The sequence below is a fragment of the Herpailurus yagouaroundi genome, unplaced genomic scaffold (genome assembly GCF_014898765.1).
Source record: "Herpailurus yagouaroundi ecotype Mexico unplaced genomic scaffold, PumYag 141, whole genome shotgun sequence".
Classification (NCBI taxonomy): domain Eukaryota; kingdom Metazoa; phylum Chordata; class Mammalia; order Carnivora; family Felidae; genus Herpailurus; species Herpailurus yagouaroundi.
The window spans coordinates 65,194,846-65,209,312 of NW_024412396.1; the positions used below are offsets into that span (position 1 = coordinate 65,194,846).

The following is a 14,467-nucleotide window of genomic DNA, read 5'->3' on the forward strand; positions in this document are numbered from 1 at the left end:
ATAAATAAACAAGGCCTCTTTACTCCCAGAACACAGATGAGGGGCCAGGAGCTCTGGGTTCAAGTGCTGCTCTGCCACCTCCAGCTGTGCTCCTTCTCTCTGGCCTCCAGGGGTGAGGCGTGTGGTCCTAAATCCTCACCCTTGTCCTAAGGCCCTCCCTCTCTGAGCTTACGTCACCAGCAAAAGAAGACAGTCGCTGTGCCACAGGATTAAATAAGACAGTGCTCTTAGCATATGCACAGAGGCCAGTGCATATGAAACACTCAGTAGTGTTATTATTTATAAAGATAAGGTTGGCCCAGGTCACTGCTTTCCCTCTCCGGTCTGAGAGATTTAAGAAGAAATCTTCATTGGACCGCCCGGGTGGCTCAGTCGGTTAAGCGTCCGGCTTCGGCTCAGGTCATGATTTCACGGTTCTTGAGTTTGAGCCCCGCATCAGTGCAGAGCCTGCTTGGGATTCCCTCTCTCCCTCTCTCTCTGCACCGCCCCCCCCCACCCCACTCGTGCTCTCTTTCTCTCTCAAAAATAAACGGACATTAAAAAAAAGAGAGGGGGCGCCTGGGTGGCTCGGTTGGTTAAGCGTCCGACTTCTGCTCAGGTCATGATCTCACGGTCCGTGAGTTCGAGCCCTGTGTCGGGCTCTGTGCTGACAGCTCAGAGCCTGGAGCCTGTTTCAGATTCTGTGTCTCCCTCTCTCTCTGCCCCTCCCCTGTTCATGCCCTGTCTCAAAAATAAATAAATGTTAAAAAAAATTTTTTTTAAATAAAAAAAAAAAGAGAGACAGCCTCATCAAATATATTGGTAAACATGGATACCTGTAAACAAATACTCGCGTTGGGAGATGACTTGTGAGTGTACTGGCTTTATGGCAAAGAGGATTTTGCACACGTGATTAAGCAGAAGATCTTGAGATGGGGAGATCCCCTTGGGTTATCGGGAGGCACCCAGCGTAATCAGAAGGGTCCTCACAGGGGGAAGAGGAAGATGACACGAAAACACCAGTTGGAATGACACGGCCAAAAGCCAAGGTACGCGGGCAGCCCGTGGAAGCTGAGAAAGGAAAGGAAATGGATGTTTCCCTTGAGCCCACCTGCTCCAGGCGCGGCAGCAGCCCCGCCCACATCTTGATTTTCGCCCGGGAGACTCCCGCGTATTTCCAGCCCCCGGACTGCTCACATAAGACATTTTGCGTTAAGCCAGGAAGTTTGTGGCGACTTGTTACAGCAGCAACAGGAAACGAATACAGACCTAGAATGGAAGGAAAACGTTAGGATGGTGGAAAAACAAGACATTTTGTGCCCTAATAACAAGGGAGTGGCCCTGAATTTCCTACGTCCAGATTTCTATTGGCAGAGAGGAAAATTTCTATCTATGTAAACCATTTTTTTTTCTGGTCACTTTCATTCATAAGCTTCACACTTGATACAGTGACAGAGGTCACTTCATTTTAATCCTGATTTTCATGGGAATCCCTCTAGTATTCCATCATAAAACATGATCTAAGCATAGAAGTTGGGATACTTACTCTTGATCGCGTTAAGGCAATCTCCTTGTATTTTTAACTTTCAGAGTTTCTAAAATTTTTTTTTTCAACGTTTATTTATTTTTGGGACAGAGAGAGACAGAGCATGAACGGGGGAGGGGCAGAGAGAGAGGGAGACACAGAATCGGAAACAGGCTCCAGACTCTGAGCCATCAGCCCAGAGCCTGACGCGGGGCTCAAACTCACGGACCGTGAGATCGTGACCTGGCTGAAGTCGGACGCTTAACCGACTGCGCCACCCAGGCGCCCCAAACTTTCAGAGTTTCTAAAATGAAGACCTAAATTTCATCGAATGCGCTTCAAGTATCTACTGAGATAACTGTGCTAGGGTACCAGGCGGCTCAGTCGGTTAAGTATCCGACTTCGGCTCAGGTCCTGATCTCACAGTTCATGAGTTCGAACCCTGTGCTAACTCTCCACTCTGCACAGAGCCCACTTCAGATCCTCTGCCTCCCTCTCTCTCTGCCCCTCCCCTGCTTGTGCTCTCTCCCTCTCTCTCTCAAAAATAAACAAACATTAAAAAAAAAACTTTTGAGAAAAGCAAAGTGTGCTTTTTCTTGCATGATTGTAGATTTCCATCGTTGGGATAAATCCCACTTGGTTATGTCGTATTAGCCTCTTAATATACAATTGAATCCTAACTACTGAGAAATGTAGACGTTTATTGCAGACATCAATGTACTCGGCTAAAACTCAGGCCTCTATTATTATGGGAAGAGGGGCAAATGAATATAATTTTGTCTGTATTCATGACCTGTCTATAGTTTTTGCTCTGTCTACATCAGATGTTATCTAGGGTTTTTGTTGGCTTTGTAAAATAAATTAGGTAGCTGTCTGTCTTTTTCTATGTCCCCCCAAAGTGTGTATGTTCCCTGGAATTATTTGTCCTTTGGCAGTTTGAAAGAATTCATCCATTAAAACATCTGAGATGAAGACGTTTTTGTTATAACTTTGCCCGTTTCTTTCTTTGCATTGGTTCACAGGTTTTCGATTTCTGAAGTAGAAAGAGTTGGGCTTGGAGCCCTAAATTAGGGCTTTATCATTTACTAGCTGTGTCTGGTCATTCACTCATTCGTTCACTCCATAGCTGCCCATGAACACCAACTAATGCCAAGTACTTCCCTGAGCACTGGAGATAAAATGGTGGACAAGACAGACAGGGTCCCTGCCTTCAAAGCCCTCATGTTCTCCAGGAGGAGAGAGACCACGAACAGGCAAAACAAAAACAAAACAAAACAAAACAACAAAAACAAAAAAACAAAAACAAAAACAAACCGACAAGGGTGTTTTGTAAGACAGAAATAAAGGACTGAGACTGTGGATATGGAGAAAGACTCTCTGGGCAGGTAGTTGACAATGGCTTCTTCTTTTTTTTTTTTTTTTTTTTTTAACGGGAAGAGAGATAAGTTGCCTTTTTTTTTTTTTTTTAAGTTTTTATTTATTTTGAGGAAGACACAGAAAGCAGGTGGGAGAGGGGCAGAGAGAGAGAGGGAGACAGGATCCCAAGCAGTTTCCATGCTGTCAGCACAGAGCCTGATGCAGGGCTCGAGCCCACAACCCTGAGATCATGACCTGAGCCAGAATCAAGAGCCAGATGTTCAACCGACTGAGCCACCCAGGCACTCCGAGGATGGCTTCTGGGGCAGACATTGTGCCCACAGCCCTCAGATCCCACCAGCTGGTTCCGTGGCCCATTCTCCACCTTGGCGCTGCTTCTTAGGCTTCTCACAGAGAACCTTCTTCGGGTTCTTCAGAGAAACTGCCCAGAAAAACAGGAAGTGCCTGGGGTTATCCCCCCTCCGCCCCCCAGGGGCTGGGGGCTCCTGCCACTGACCATGTGCAGAAGTACAAAAGCCCAGAGCCCTTGCTTGGAGTCAGAGAAAACTCCAAGCTGTAATTTACTCTCCAAAGCTCCCAGGTGGGGGGTGAGGGGGTCAGAGCAGAGATCACACACTTGCTTGGCACATCCCCTTTGCCTGTCCTGTCTCCTTGACCCTCTTCAGTCTCCCTTCCCCACTCCAGCACTTCCTCAATCAATCACTCACCCATGTCTCCCCACTCAGGGTTTGGCTTTATGTGACCTTGACCTAGGACAACCTCTCTGAGGCAATGATCCTGAAGCTGACACCTAAAATGTGAGAAGCGGCCAGTTTGGGGAAGAGCAGGAGAGGGGTGAGCACGAGGGGCTGGATCGGGGTGGGGGGCGGGGGGGGGGGGGAAGAGGGAAGAAGAGCATACGCAAAGGCCCTGAGGTAGAAAGAGGCTCCTTAAGTTTGAAAGCGCTTATTTTGTTTGGGAAATGGTGAGTGGGTCCCTCGGGTGGGAGGGCCAAGGCAGGATTGAATAGTGAAGGGTTTTGAATGTTGGACCAAGGTCCTTAGATTGTATCCTGCGGGGAGTGGGCAGCGAGGAAGGGTTTTGCACAGAGGAGAGGCAGGATGAGGACTGTGTACTATGCTGTGAACTGAGGAGCTGAGCTTTAGAGTAAATCTGACAGAAAGGCAGACCTGGTGCCTTCCTGGTCACCGTCCCTTCTCCACCATTTGAGGCTCCGGGGCTGTGGTGGGTGATGGGAGCCACCAGGGTTTTCAGCAGAGGAGAGATTGGGCCAGATCCGGTCTTTAGAAAGGCCTCTCAATCAGCAGTGTAGCAGAGAAGCAGAGGACATCAAGATCGGGGACTGAGCGATCATAGGGGTGGGGCGGGGTGGCCGTGACCCTGGCACAAAGTTATGTGGGCCTGAACTCAGTGGCTGCAGTTGCAGAGATTAGGAGATAAAATGGGGAAAACTCAGGAGGCTGAGTATTGTAATAGAAAAAATTTTTTAATTAGAAGTAAGGGGCGCCTGGGTGGTTGAGTCCGTTAAGCATGACCCTTGGTTTCTGCTCAGGTTATGATCTCATGGTGTGTGAGTTCAAGCCCCGCATCAATGCAGACCCTGCTTGGAATTCTCTCTCTCTCTCTCTCTCTCTCTCTCTCTCTCTCCCCCCCCCCCCTTCCCCACTTGCTCTGTCTCTCAAAATAAATAAAGGTAATACGCAAAGATACGGTAATGAAGAAATGATTCAAAACCAAAAGAAAAGAGAAAGAGCTGATTCAAGCTCGGGATTTGAACCCAAGTGAGCGAGTTCACCTCTCTGAGAGGCAGTTTCCCCGTCTGTCAGATGAGACATGCCTGCGCTTAGGGGATCCTTGGGAGGAAGAGACGGACAAGATTTCACCACGGTCCCCCTCTCTTGTCCCTTCAAGGTGAAACGACTGACCCAGAAAGACGTTTCTGGAGCTGCCTTTATCAGCGCTGACGTTCTTTAGTCTGTATCATCGTACAAACCCAGGGGCAGAGAGCGTTGAGAGCCCTGCATTTGAAGAAATGCGCTTTCCAAGTAAGCAGAGCACCATTGCAGTCTAAGGCGTTAAGTGGTTTCTGAATGGCTGCAGCGTGATTCAATCCCCCACTTAACCAAATTGCTTTCTATTGCTTGATTGGAGGCAATTGCAAGGAGACAAAGGGGCTTAAGTGAAAAGCTTGGCTGGCCTGTATGACTAATAAATTAACTGTTCCCTCCCCACGGTGTAGCCTCCCACCTGCTGTCCTGCCCCCTGACTCTTCCCTGCGTGGAGGTCACCGGTGTCAGGGATCACCATGGAGATGGCCGGCATGGTGTCCCTACTGTGTGAAGTCCCCTGGCATTTCCCCCCTTGGCATTCCGTCCCCACAGGCTAGTCTGAGACAGCGTGGGGGTGGTGAAAACAACACCCACTCGAAGGTTGGGTGCAGGGGCCCCACTTACTAGTGAGGGGCCTCTGGCAAGAGACTTATTCATAGACTGAGCTCCAGGCCCCAAGTGGCGATGGGCACCAGGAGCTTTGCTCACACAATAACCCCTTTCAAAGACAAGGGGTGTGTCAAATGCCGTGAAAAGCCCATAAGCTGATGACTGGGAATCGACTGTTGATTTAGCAATGTGGAGATCGTCGGTGACCAGTGACCAGCTTGGTCTAACATAGTTTCAGTAGAGCGGTGAAAGCCTGATTGGAGAGGGCACAAGACAGCACAGGAGGAGAGGAAATGCAGACTGGTATAGTGACCGACTCTTCCAAGGAACTATAATGAGAAGGAGGGGGTGTGGGATTGAGGGAGGTTTTTCTTTTTCTTTTTTGAGGTTTCGTTTTTAAGATGGAAGAAATTACATGTTTATATGTTGAAAGGAACACTATTCATCCATTGACTTACTCATCTACTTACCTGTGGATGAGTCCTTTGAAAACCACATCTAAAATTTCTGACTCACATACCCACTCACCCATCCATCCACCCACCCACCCATCCATCCATCCATCTATCCATCCATCCATTCGTCCTCCTTCCATCCACCCACCTATCCGCCCATCCATCCATCTATCCATCCATCCGTTTGTCCTCCTTCCATCCATCTATCCATCCATCCATTCGTCCTCCTTCCATCCATCTATCCATCCATCCGTTTGTCCTCCTTCCAACCCACATACCCATCCATCACACCAGCACTTCCTGACTGTCCCCATGTGCTGACCCCGAGCTGGGAGCTGGGACAGAAAAGCCATCTGACCTGAAGGGCTCACAAGCTAATCATGGGACGCAGACAAGTCAAGGTCAGTAATGGTAGAGTGCAACCAAGTGCTGTGACCAGGAATGTACAAAGGATTATGGGAGCAAAAAATATGCAATGCCTACAGAATTTAGGAAGGCTTCCTAGGGGAGGTTGATATTTGGGCTGGGCCTTCAAGGAAAAATGCAAGTTTGTCTTGTAGACAAAGGAAGGGTGGCGTGTGGCAAGAGAGAGGACTCTTAGGCAAAGCCAAAGATGCATGGAAGCGGGGAGAGCGTGGATGGGAGCCAGGTTTAAAGGGCCTTGCAGCCCTTCTTTGCAGACAGGAGGAAGCCAGTGAAAGCTGTTGGCAAGAGGGTGACGCAATCCCCAAATCAGAGCTTTTAGGAAGAGGGGCGGCCTGGAGGGTGGGCTCGGGTGTGGAGAGGAGGGCATGGTCTGTGTCCAGGAGGTGGTCGGAGAGATGCGCGTGAAAGAGAACATCAAGGATGTAGAGTGCGAAACTCAGGGGGGCTCTGAGGGGACGCCAGCCTGGAGAGAGGGTGAGGAAGAGGAACGGTCCAAGGAGAAGACCCCTCTGCTGCCCCCGCCCCTGGTCCAGCTGGTCTCAGCCTGATGTCTGTGCCCTGCCTCTCCCTCCATCTAGTGAGCTGGGTCTATCTTCCTCACATCCTAGAACCTGGAACACACCCGGCCAGCCACTCCCGCCACAGGGGCTTCTCTCCTCAGCATCTGGCTTCAGCCTGGACACCCCCGGACACCAGAGAGGGGAGCTCACTACTTGGGAGGACTCTCCTTGCCCCTGGGAAAGTGTCCCCCTCCTTCCTCCTGCTCCCCTGCTGGGCTCCAGCCTGACCCCTGGCATCCAGAGTTGGAATTCTCCATTTGGGAAAGAAACGATAATCCGTGTGTTTGCAAACTGAAAAAGTAACATGTGCTTTTTTTTTTTTTTTAAGTTTTTGGTTTTTAAAGTTTATTTATTTATTTTGAGAGAGAGAGAGAGAAAGAGAGAGGGAGAGAGAGAATCCCAAGGAGGCTCCACACTGTCCATGCAGAGCCTGACTCAAACTCACAAACCATTGAAATCCTGACCTGAGTCGAAATCAAGAGTCGGACACTCAACCGACTGAGCCACCCGGGTGCTCCTGCTTCTTCTGTTTTTTATTTTTTTTTTTTTAATTTTTTTTTCAACGTTTTTTATTTATTTTTGGGACAGAGAGAGACAGAGCATGAACAGGGGAGGGGCAGAGAGAGAGGGAGACACAGAATCGGAAACAGGCTCCAGGCTCTGAGCCATCAGCCCAGAGCCCGACGCGGGGCTCGAACTCACGGACCGCGAGATCGTGACCTGGCTGAAGTCGGACGCTTAACCGACTGCGCCACCCAGGCGCCCCTTCTTCTGTTTTTTAAATGAAATGATACAAAAAGGTAGAAAGAAGATTAAAATGACTCACAATCCCATGCCTCAGAGGGAATAGTTGTTTACATTTTGCTGTGCATCCTTCCAGAATGTTTCCATTGATGGGCGCATGTGCGCGAACTCCACACACTTGCTTTGTTAAATAAAAACGGCAACATGCTGTATACACTGTTCTGAAGCAGCCGCTGTTTTCCACTTACCTCGTGAGAGCGTTTCCCCGTCGGCACACCAAGATCTCCGTCATTGTTTGTTATTAGCTGAGGAATATTCTGTGGGGAGAAACGGCCTTGATTTCATCACACCCGTGTGACAGACGTTTAGGATCAGCCCCTCCAAAACACTTTTCTGATTATAAATGATGCTCTGTGCACATCCGTACTCATAAATCTTTGAGCAATAACATTGGGCTGTTTGAACTTGTGGGTTAATATGCCCTCCGGCTCACGTCACGAAGGAAATTGATTTTTATTTTCAAAGTCAATGGCGATGAAATGAACAATGGTTGCCAGGCAACCGGAGAGCCAGGGAATCAGAGTGGAGGCCAAGCAACACCCCCCACCCCAAGCGGTGCTGGGGACAGAGCCACCCTGGCTTCCTCCAGCCCAGCCTCCTGCCCCAGCCGCCCAGGGAAATGGAAACCAAGGACTCAGGCCTTCTAGGATTCCCTTCCAAAGCTAGTCCCGGCGGTCAGCAAGCGTTTGCTAGGCAGGTCCCCTGTGCCAGGCGGTAACAGGTGAATCTCACATATTCTGGACGAAGAGGCTTAGGAATTTGGGAGTGTTACCCCGTAGAATTTATCTATAGTGTATACAGGTTGGTTTTCAATGTATTTATTTTGTCATTTCCTGCTGCAGACGATATGGTGGGTAAGACCCGCTCCAGCTAGTGCGAGGTTATCCAGAGGGCACGTCTGTGGAACATCAGAACCTCTGAGGGGCGGTGGAGTTTGCAAAAGGCCACCCCGCAGCCTGGGAATCTGGTAGAGCTTCTTGGGGGAGGGGCATGCCTTCCAGGAAGAGCCACAGAAGGGTTTTGAGCCGGAGAAAAACAGCAAACAAAATCTATAATTTAGCACCCCTCCCTCCACAAAGTAGGAGGAGTGTTGGCAGGCCAGGAGCCCCGGCCCGCATCAGGAAGGGGAACCCCAGGGCCTGCATGGACTCCGGAGGGGCGTGGGAAAGAGCACAGAGGGCCAGGGGCCTGCAGGGATGGAGTGGACAGCACACCATGGGATGGGGGACATTGAGGGAAGACACAAGGACCCCCCTGCAGCCCCTGAGCGTGTGCACAAGAGGGAAGGAAGCCGGTCAGCAGAACCCGACAGAACTGAGTTCCAACCCTGCCTCCCTACTAGGTAGAATTTGAAGTCCCTGTCCTGCCTTTCACGGACATAAGCTTAACAACCATCTGTAGAAAGAAGTCACCTTCAGTGTCACATGTGTGCTGGGACTTTCACACCTATTTTCTCATTTGACACTGGAATTAGGCACTATTACTATCCCCATTTTACAGATGCAGAAACTGAGGATCATAATACGCATTTCTCCTGACCAAGGTCATCTGTTCACCAGTGTCAAAGCCAAGATTTGAACCTGTCTGCTCCATAACCCCTGTTCCCTCCTACACCACTTTGAGAGAGACAGAGAGAGAGACAGAGACAGAGACACACACAGAATCCAAAAAAAAAAGCAGGCTCCAGGCTCTGAGCTGTCAACACAGAGCCCCACGCAGGGCTCAAACTCACAAACTGGGAGATCGTGACCTGAGCCGAAGTCGGATGCCTAACTGACTGAGCCACCCAGGTGCTCCTAGAGTTTCTTTATTTATTTTGAGAGAGAGCACAAATGGGGGAGGAACAGAGAGGGAGAGAGAGAGAATCCCAAGCAGGCTCCACACTGTCAGCGCAGAGCCCGATGTGGAACTCGAACTCATGAACCATGAGATCATGACCTGAGCTGAAATCAAGAGTCAAAGACTTAACTGAGCCACCCAGGAATCCCCAAAGCTGCTCTAACACAAAACTACTCCTAACAGCAAAGGTGCAGGAAGCAGGGCTGTTTTAACAATCTCCTTTTTAAAAGTGGTGTAGGGGTGCCTGGGTGGCTCATTCACTTAAGCGTCCAACTTCAGTTCATGTCATGATCTCATGGTTGGTGGGTTCAAGCCCTGCATCAGGATCTGTGCTGACAGCTCGGAGTCTCCAGCCTGCTTTAGATTCTGTCTCTCTCTCTCTCTCTCTCTCTCTCTCTCTCTCTCTCTCTGCCCTTCCCCAGCTCTCACTCTGTCTCTCAAAAATAAATGTTAAGAAAAATGTTTAAATTTTTTTCTTAAAAAAAAAAAAGTAGCTTTGGCCCATGCCCCATCACATGTGACTTCAACCCCGCCTCTCTGGTCTAACACCTGTCATCACTCATGACACCTCTACCCGAGAAGAAGATCAAAGAACCCACCGTAGTAATACCCCCACCACGGCCATCACCGAGCCTCCTGCACTCATGCAGAAAAGAAGCAGATGAGCTCATTGCCATGGTGTGGCTTGGGCTGGTGGGCCTGAAGTTGTCTCTCTTCGGGGTTCTGCTGGCCCCTTAGCTCTGGGGGAGGAGTTGAGGCAGCCCTCCACAGCAATGGGAACGATGGTACCATTTTTCTCTGGATGAGACTGACTCCCACAGAGCAGGGTGGATGTGCCTTTTCCTCCCAGATGGCAGGGGTGCTAGGAAGGTGCCCTAGGCACAGCCACAGGTGGCCTGGTTCTGCACCCTTCAAGACAGCCCCCCTAAGTCCTTGCCTCCCAGCATTCACACCCCTGTGTAGCCCTCCCGACGTTAAATAAGGCTGACGTCAGTGGCCAGTAGGATATTGCAGAAGTGACGTGAGTTCTGAGGTCAGGTCATAAAAGATGTGTTCACCTGGCAGTGTGTTGGCTCATTCTCTCTGGGGGAAGCTAGCTGCTGTCTCATGAGAACATTCAAACAGGCCTTTGGAGAAGCCCATGGAGAAAGGAACCCAGGCCTCTTGCCAACAGCCAGCATCAATTTTCCATTCATGTGAGTGAACCGCCTTGGAAGGGACCCTCCAGCCCATTTGAGCCTTTGGATGAGGCTGTGGCCCTGGGCCACACCTTGCCTGCCACCTCTCAGGACAGCCTGAGCCAGAATCGTGCAGCGGAGCCGTTCAGAATCCCTTAGCCTCAGACTCAGTGAGATAATGAATGTTTATGATTGCTTGAAGCCTCTCCATTTTGAGGTAATTAGTTCCACGGTTATAAACAGCTAATACTAATAGAATACACCCAGGAAAACGTATAGCTTGAGGGCTGTAAGTGCCTGAGTGAGTCTGGAAACATCTTTAAAACAAACAAAGCTTCCACATTATGACTCAAGAATGACACCCAAGAGACGTTAACCTTAGGGAAAGTATCGGTGAGAATTCTGAATTCTGCTGCGAAAGACAGAAACTTAACGCGTAACTCAGGAGCTTAAACAAACAAACAAAATCTAAGGGAGGATTTAGCCTATAATTAGGTCGTGTGACCGGGAAGGGTGGGGCAGAATCGACTGTTAGCACGATAGGAGTTGGGCTTACATAATCCCAGACTCCAAAAAGTGCAAGGTCATGAGCCAGGGGGTGGGGTGGGCTGGAGACCCAGAGTCTCCAGCATCCTCTGGACTCTGAATAGGAAGGAATGTTGGTGTCAGAAATGCACCTGCAGGGTGAAGAGAGCAGAGGGTCCCAACACACTTGTGGGCTTGGCCCCCACCTGTCCCTCATCTTTGTCCTCAGTCTTCCACCCCCACCCCCCACTTGCCTCACCCCACTGCTTCCACCTTCAGCACGAGTACCTCGTGAGTACCCATCCAGCACCTCTGGACATCTCCACTGGTCCTCACCTCGCCAGGGGCAGCACCGGCCTCGTCTACCCCGAGCCTTCTGGGTTGCAGCAACAGGCAGCGCCATCCGCTCGGTCACCCGAGTCTGAGTCCTTACTTCATCCCCCAGTCCTCCCTCCCCCACAATCTCATCCACACCCTGCCCCCCACAAGCCCCATCCGTCTACAACTGTCCATTCCTCCACCCTGCTTCAAGCCATCATCCCTTCTCTCCAGATGACAGTAATGGGTTCCCAAGTAAGTGATCTGCCTTCCCTCCTCTTCCTCTCCCCTCTTCCTGGAACCCAACATTCCATGTGCTCCTACCTCTACTCCATCTCTCCAGACAACTGAAATGTAATTTCCTGCTCTCCTCTGCCAGCGGGAGTCCCCTTTATTCTTTAGATCTCTGCTCACATGTCACCTCGTCCATGAAGTCCTCCTGGGTGCTCCAGAGCTAATGATTCCCTCCTTGGTGCTTTGCTGAACCTTCCACATACTGGTTTACAGAACAGCTATAAATACAGTCTCCTGAGTCAGAAATGGGATCCCAGCCCCACCACTCACCAGCTGTAGGATCTTAGGCAAAGCAGAACCTTGCTCTGTGCATCTACGATAATGTAGATAATTCCTACCTCGGTGCTGGTGGGAGGGGTAAATGAGATTAAGTCTGTGGACGTGATGAATTCCATCCTGACTCAGGATCCACGTTATGGATGGGCCCTTCAAGGCCATTCAGAGGAGGACAGCCTGAGCAGGGGCCAGAGGTGGGGCCAGCAGTCACAAAAAGCCCTCACAACGGAAGAAACCAGAGGGAGAGAAGTGCAGGCAGCCTGTGGGTGGGCAGCGAGGCTGGCAGAGCAGAGGGGTTGGAGGAGGTAACTGACATGTGTGGAGCAAACGCCAGGCACCGGCTAGATTCTTGATCTGTATTATCCCGCTTAATCTTTGCAACAAGAGGTAAGTATTATTGGCAACATTTTTGCGCATTTAGAAAGTAAAGTTCAGGAAGTGTCATCCAGCTACCAGGGACGGAGGTGGGATCTGAACGCCGCGCCTGCCAGACTGCAAAGCCCTTGAGCTCTGGCACGCTGATTCTGTGCAGATCCAGCCAGAAGGTCGAGCTTGGGACCAGGTCCCCAGTCCCCACGAGGGGAGTAAAGCAAGGGCTGGGTCAGCCTGACCCATCATGGACTATCCCCTCCCTTGTGCTGGGTGATAGATTTCTAATATAACGGCAGACGGGTATGGCTTTGGAGTTTCCCCTTCCCAGTTGTGGCATCAGCCCGATATTACTCACCTCTAGGTTTTAACAGGAAACCTTCCCCCAGCCTGAGACCCTCCATATCATGCCTTGAATTTATCTTAGAATTTTGCAGTGAGTTCTAATTCACCCCCACCTCCTGCTGGTGTCAGCATAAGGATTTTGCTGCAGCCAGCAGCTCAGAGCTCTTAGTGCTGGATGAAGGTTTTGGAATGGGCTGGGGGTGTTGTTCCTTTTCTGGGGATAAATTCCTTTTGTTTCTCTGCTCAGCCCAGCTCAGCAGCCACCTGCCTCCAGCCTCCTCAGCTAATTAATCACCCACTTTCCGTCAGCCCTGATTAGATTCATCCCAGCCGGCACCCTGAGCAGCAGGAAGTCTGATTCGGACTCCAATTAAGACAGGAAGTGGCTGATTCAGGGAGGTGCAGGGAGAACGGGGCACAGGAGGGAGGGCTGACCAGAGCTGTTGGCCATGGAGAGGCAGAGAGGAATCAGTGGCCTCCCTGGAACTTTCAGCCCTTGCAAGCCACACAGCACAAGTTTATTCATTCAATAAACATTGAACGTACCACTTCTGTTCTCCACGTGGCAGTGAACAACACAGACAAGGTACCCGCCTGTCTTCATGGGGCTGCCAGTCTAGATAAACAACTAGAAAACATCGTACTGAACTTACTGATAATCGCCGTGATGGAAGAGGTCTCACCCATCCTCTCTGTGAGAGTTTTAAAGTCTCGCAGAGTTTTAAAGCCAGCTCTCACCTCCCCTCTGACTTTTCTCCTGCAGACAAAAGCCCCCTTTCTTCCCTCTCCCACCCTCACCTGGCACATTCTTTATTACGACATGCCAACTGCTTAGCACCCTGCTGGCCTGGCTCTCCACTGTTTGCTATTTTCTTTTGCAGGAAAGGGAAAGGAGTCGCTCAGTAAGAGGGTGATGGAGCTCCGCCTAGAAACCAGATCTCCAGACCCCAGTCGCAGCGCTTTGGACACTGCAGGAGGGGAGGGCGTGAGACCGACAACCCCACGTGAAGCTCTGTGTTTGGTTGACCCATCGGGAGCCACGCGGGGATCCAGCGGCTCACATACCCCGGACGCACAGGCCGGGACCACGGAAAGTGTCTCCTTTGTTCTGTTCGCACCGGAGATCTAGGCATTTATGGGATGTCTGGGGGTCAGGGATGAGGGCCCTGGAATTTCTCATTTGGAGAGTTGGGTGGGAATCGACAAATTCAGGCATCTGCGGTAAAATGTCCTCATCTTCAAGCCACAGATCATCCAGCCCAGCGTTTATCAAGCTGTTGTCAATGGATCTTCTCCAACGTGAAAACCCCCAAACGCAAAACAGACATGCCAAGAGCTGTTCTGTTCTAAGGAGGAAGAGAGAGAACACTGCAATCACCCACCAGCCCCAGCTCCCAGCACTCCTGTGGGAGCAGGGGCTCCACAGGGTAGTTTAGGAACCGCTGATCTCATCCTACCTCTTCTTAGTATAAATGGGTGACCCCAGGTCAGCTGGTGGATTAGGGACAGAACCTTTAAGGGGCTCCCTTGAGATTGGCCAACTGGAATAGAACGGAAATGCCAGCTCTTTGGCCACAGTGCCTTGCTTCCAGACGTGGGGAGATGAGTACAGGTCTCTAGCAGGGACAAGGGTTATCTGGGCTGGGAGGAAATGCCTGGGTTCCAGGCCCCCAGCTCTGCCATCAATGTCCTCAGGGCTTGGTTTGTGTGTCAGTCCGGGTGAGCTAGGTTATGCTTCAGTAACAAGTATCCTCAAAAT

The 14,467-nt window shown here is 50.5% G+C and overlaps 1 long non-coding RNA gene across 2 annotated transcripts; it reads right to left on the reverse strand.

The window, feature by feature from the left end:
• Positions 1 to 1,176: 1,176 nt before the first annotated feature.
• Positions 1,177 to 11,999, reverse strand: LOC121031326 (uncharacterized). 2 transcript variants are annotated; one of them, XR_005790679.1, is made up of 3 exons: positions 11,749 to 11,999; positions 7,753 to 7,821; positions 1,177 to 1,248 (listed from the first exon to the last, which is right to left on the reverse strand). It is a non-coding gene; the product is annotated as an uncharacterized LOC121031326 (long non-coding RNA). The 2 variants fall into 2 exon arrangements; XR_005790678.1 differs by lacking the exon at positions 1,177 to 1,248 and adding an exon at positions 3,080 to 3,302.
• Between the last annotated feature and the right edge of the window lie 2,468 nt (positions 12,000 to 14,467).